The sequence below is a fragment of the Oryzias latipes genome, chromosome 4, assembly GCF_002234675.1.
Source record: "Oryzias latipes chromosome 4, ASM223467v1".
NCBI lineage: Eukaryota > Metazoa > Chordata > Actinopteri > Beloniformes > Adrianichthyidae > Oryzias > Oryzias latipes.
This window is the reverse complement of record NC_019862.2, coordinates 3451658-3456935: the sequence shown is the minus strand read 5'-3', so window position 1 is coordinate 3456935 and position 5278 is coordinate 3451658. Positions and strand designations below refer to the sequence as shown.

Genomic DNA, 5278 nt, shown 5'->3' with positions numbered 1-5278 from the left:
CGCTCACCCACACGACGCCACACACGCTGTCTGCCATCTGCCCTGAACAGTGTAAATCGGAATTTATCCGTGAAGAGAACACCTCTCCAACGTGCCAGACGCCATCGCATGTGAGCATTTGCCCACTCAAGTCAGTTATGACGACGAACTGGAGTGAGGTCGAGACCTCGATGAGGGCGACGAGCATGCAGATGAGCTTCCCTGAGACGGTTTCTGATAGTTTGTGCAGAAATTCTGTGGTTATGCAAACCGATTGTTTCAGCAGCTGTTCGAGTGGCTGGTCTCAGACGATCTTGGAGGTGGACATGCTGGATGTGGAGGTCTTGGGCTGGTGTGGTTACACGTGGTCTGCGGTTGTGAGGCCGGTTGGATGTGCTGCCAAATTCTCGGAAATCCCATCTAAACAGTGTTCAACCCAATCATACTTCTGCTTTTAAATTCATTGACGTTCATCTTTCTACATTCTAGATGCCCCGCCCCGTTCTTCACCTGGACAAATACTATATCGAGGACTGACCTCAACCACCATCAGCGTCTAGGCTCTGGGTTTACCCATCTATGGTTTGAGCTCATCCCACCGGGATAAAGACATCATCTGCCCAGAGCCTGACCCCAAAACACTATGGACTATTTCATGCACATTTTTGTATCACATATAAATCTTTCTTATGCCCATTCCTAAGATCTCTCCTTATTGAAATATATTTAATATGATGGGTTGTCAAGCAACTCAGTGCTTTAAACTTAATACTTAATGGACATGTGACCATCAAATGGCAAGACCAGGATGTGAGCTACCAATCTGTTATTAAAACGTATTTGCTCCATGCAATTTCATCTTGGTTTACTGGTGTAAGTAAGCAGTTTGATTATGTTGTGTTCTTTCAGATCTGTCCATTAAAAAGTTTTTTTCTCAGTTGTTTGTTCTCATGTTCTACATTAAACACACTAAATAATTTTGCCGTTGTGTGTTTAGGGATCTATCTGACAAAAATAAAAAGGCAAGTTACCGTAAATTTAAAAAAAACTCAAGTTTATAAGAAGTGTCGCACCAAATAAGCTGCTCTGTTTCAGTTTTTCTTTGTAGTTCTTTCTCTAACAAAAGGTAACTACTATCAGCTGTCAATTGTAAATACATGTGTGTCTTTGTGTTACTGAAATCAAGAGCTGGGAAGTTTCCAAGTTTTTGGCCAGCAGCTAAGTATTGTTTCAATTGTGTTGGGGAGTCTTTAATTAAAACCAGAAGCCCCGTGTGTGCACGTGCGTTTACAGGAGCGTACACGCAAACAGAAACATGCTCTTGCCAAAAAGTACTTGTTGCGTTCTGAAGCTCAAACTCTAATTTCATTACTTCATTGTCAGGTTTGATTAATAGTTCATCAATGAAATCAATTTTCTGCTGTTCTCTAAATGCAGCAACAAAGTTGCTATAGCCATGGATAAAACCCCTGCAGAGTTCTTTCAATCTGGAGTTTTTCTCCAGTGAATGTGGGTTTTTTCTGGTCTTCTGTCTTCTTCTCACAGTCCAAAGACCTGCTGAGTCGATTGGTGACAGGATGAAGTTGGGGAGGGTAAGACTCAGGAGAAGTTCAATGCTCCCTACACACCGGGTATGTGTGGCACGTTCAAGACGGAACATGAGTTTTTGTATACACTTTTAGCTTGTGGTGTTCACACTGGTCTGTTGTCACCAGATACTAGTGGATGTATACACCTTTGGAACAGGCTTGATGCCAGATGTCAAAGCGGCACAAATCTGGTGAATTTTGCTTCTTCAGAGCTGCACTGCTCTATTCCAACATGGGACAGAATTGGTGATTTTCCCCTTCCTTTTGTCCATATCTGCCCAGTGGTGTCCACCTCTTTGAAAAAGCGGAGTCAAGTCAGGAAACAGTTGGGGCTTTTAAATCCTACTGTCCTCACATCAGTCTATAGAAACTGCTGACTTGATCTGTCTAAAACCAATTTGGCATTCAATCTCTGGCACACTAATGCGAGTAAGTCAATAACCAACTTATATAGAAACAGTGTTTTATCCTCTTTTGAACAACTGTCAAAGAAATATAACCTCCCAAATCAGCATTTGTCGGTTTCTTCCACATCAGGGACTTTGTTAAAAACTTACTTTCCAAATCGTCCCCCAGAAGCGCTTTTAGTTGCTCTTCTCTCCAAAGACCCTCTTGATCTGTATCTCGAGCTAAAACAAGTTTATTTGGTTATGCACAAAGTCATCCAATACTGTCAAAAATTCATGGGAAGACAGTCTTAACCTCCACATGACGGAATAAAAATGGAAGTCAGCATTGTCCATTGTCCATTTGTGCCCGCCACAGACTGATTCAGTGCAAGATTATTTACAGGGTCCACTGTACCAACGCGAGACTGGCCAAAATACATCCTTCTGTTAGCGATGCCTGTGGCAGACATCACCTCTCTCCTGCTAATCAAGCCCATATGCTTTGGTCATGCCCAGCGCTTGGGTCATTTTGGTCAGATATATTTGGCATATAATTGTGACACAGGTAGATTCTAGTGGATCAGATTTTGTGTAAGGAGCTGAACAACCAGATGCAAGTTTTCAAAATGTTTATTGTGTCCAGTCCTATAGTGTCCGGCCTCCAGCAGTCCAAATGCTCCAGGATGATTAGAGGAGCATGCAGTCCAAACCCCATCTAATAAATAAAAAAACACACAGAACCAAATAAAACCCAGTATGAAACAGTAAAAACCCATGCAATAAAATCCAGTAGAAGGGGTTCAGAAAACATCTCTTCTTGGGCTGACTTGGATTTGAACTGAGAGGGTAAATTACTTATCTGAAAGAGGGGTGGGTCGCAACCACACCCCTCTGCTGTTGTTCGTCGCGTCCACTTTCCAGTTCCATGGTCCACTGGTTCCACTTTGTTGTCCCAGTCATGTGGCCGAGCCCAGACTCTACAATGTCCAATTCCTGGGGCTGGCATGCTTCAAGCACCACAACCGCTGCTGCTGCTGCTGCCGCCGCCGCTGCAAAACACCACACGTGCAGCCTCCGTCCTGGTGCTCCAAAACACCACGCGTGTGGCTCCTATCGCTGGTGTTCCAACACTGCTTGTGCAGCTCTTGTGGTGCGCCTTTTTTTTCCGCTCCAAGTCCAGCTGTTCATCCTTTTTAAAGGATCAAAACTCCAACCCACCTTGATCACACACACCTGTGACTCATCACCAGATTTGCCATGAGCCATTCAAGGGCCCTTGGAGTTTTAGGTTGCACAACCAGGATCAATAAAACAAAAAAGATTTTTAAAAAAACCAAATTGTAAAGGTAGGAAAAAAGAATCACCCCATTACATAATCTAGAGCATATAGACACGTCGTCACACTGAATTCCATGTCTGCAATATTCGGTGTTCCCCTAACTTCAGACATGCCAAGTGCATGGAAGTGGGCCATTGGCTGATCCTGCTGAACTGGAAGCTTCCCCCTCCCCCTTCGCATGTCCGCTGGGTCCGTGAGGTGCTTTATAAACTCAAACTTGAGAAGCCATGTTACTCACTTAAAGGTTTGCTTGTGAGCATGTCATGTGGCCTGGGACCCTTTTTTAACAATACATGGAATCTGTAACATTTCCTCACAATTTGGAGGTTGACTGAGCGCTGGTGTGGCAAATGATCATCGCTGCCAAATCCCAGTTCCTGATTGGTCAGCTCAGGAGATGTGGAGAAGGAACCAGTGAAGTCAGTCTCAGAAGTGCTCAGGAGGAAAAGATGAATCCTCAATGGGAAAAGAAGGCTGGAAGAAGAGTTGTTGTGGACAGGCTGGTGGTTAGAGGTAACTCCAACAATCAATGCAAAGGCATCTGACAGATCGAAAAAAAACAAAAGACCAGAACAGTTTCAAGTCCAAACACAAACTCTATTTAGGTTCAAAACCAATAGAGAAGATATTTTAAATAATTCTTAACCTGGACGTGAGCAAAAGCCACCTATGAACTGGCAGAAAAGCATTGCTGCAGAGGAGCGTATCCAGCTCAGACCAGGTGAGAACGATGAGGAAAGGGAGTACGGCAAGTCCAAAGTAACAAGAACTGTTGGTGGTCTGGAAGCAGAACATGACACACAGTTTCTCAAACTGGCTGACTTTGATCTGCTGCACCTAGGATTACTAAAAATGATCTTAAGTGGCAGGTTTGAAACCATAGACGAAGCTGCCCTATCTCATTTTCTATCATTTCGCCCTAATTCATTTCTACCTACTCATTTCCACTTTTAAAACACTTTTTTAAAACACTGTCTTAAAGCTCCCCTCATGTCAATCAACTTCAACACTTTATCATGGTGAACTTTTTGCCTGCTTTCATTCCGATGTGATTTTGCTTTTAACCCGGAGAGCCCTTTGGTTAGCCTAGGATTTTTTGTCAGAACTTAAAGATCTTGCTGTTCTAATGAAAGCTTCAGCAGGTGTGTGTGTGTGTGTGTGTGGGGGGGGGGGGGGGGGGGGCTGTAGAAGTGAACTTTGGATCAACTACAAGCTGTGAAGAAGAATGGATAGGACACACGAGGGGAAGAATCAGAAGTCAGGCTATATGGGCCTGCTGCCATGTTGACACAAAAACACCCATCAGCAGTGAGGTTCAGGGAGAGGTGGATTCAAGTCAGTGCCATCACTCAAACACAGAGATAACCTTCACAAAACATTCAACTGCAGAGGGGGGTCCTGGCAGAGGGGGTTTGAACTCAAGAAACTTTAGGGGGGGTATCTTGGGAGGTAGATAAAGAACAATATGTGAACTAGGGGGTAAAGGATGATGGAAGCAGGAGTCTGTTTTCCATCAACTTTCAAGCTTTTTTCAATTTCGCTAAAGCTGAGCTCCTAAAATAAAAATAATCCTCGCAATCAAAGTCATTGAAAGTCAAACGAGAATCTCTTGGGTTAAGAAAATGCAGCCCTCTGTTTAACTGTAAGCTGAAGTCATTAGGCTTGAGCTGCTCCATGGTTACATTACCACCAGGGTTGCAATGAAACAGCAAAGAGGGACTCCGCTCGAGCCCGTCCACCTGCCACACCCAACTTAGCAAGTTCACTTGAAAACAGGCATGACGCTGTCTGATTTGCAGGCATGCAGCATAGCATAGTGCAGCCAGCGAGATGATGTAATGCACAATTTAGAAACCTCAAAACTACTACCATTAAACGACACTTAAAGAATTCAGAACACATGACGTGAGGTCATAAATCTCTTTTCAATCAGCAAGTGTGTGACCCACAGCTCAGAGTGGGTTGTAACTAGGATGAACTAA

The 5278-nt window shown here is 43.8% G+C and overlaps 1 long non-coding RNA gene across 1 annotated transcript; it reads right to left on the bottom strand.

Annotated features, from left to right (window-relative positions):
• Positions 1-2569: 2569 nt before the first annotated feature.
• Positions 2570-3969, bottom strand: LOC105353876. The gene is made up of 2 exons (XR_908593.3): positions 2813-3969; positions 2570-2672 (listed from the first exon to the last, which is right to left on the bottom strand). It is a non-coding gene; the product is annotated as an uncharacterized LOC105353876 (long non-coding RNA).
• Between the last annotated feature and the right edge of the window lie 1309 nt (positions 3970-5278).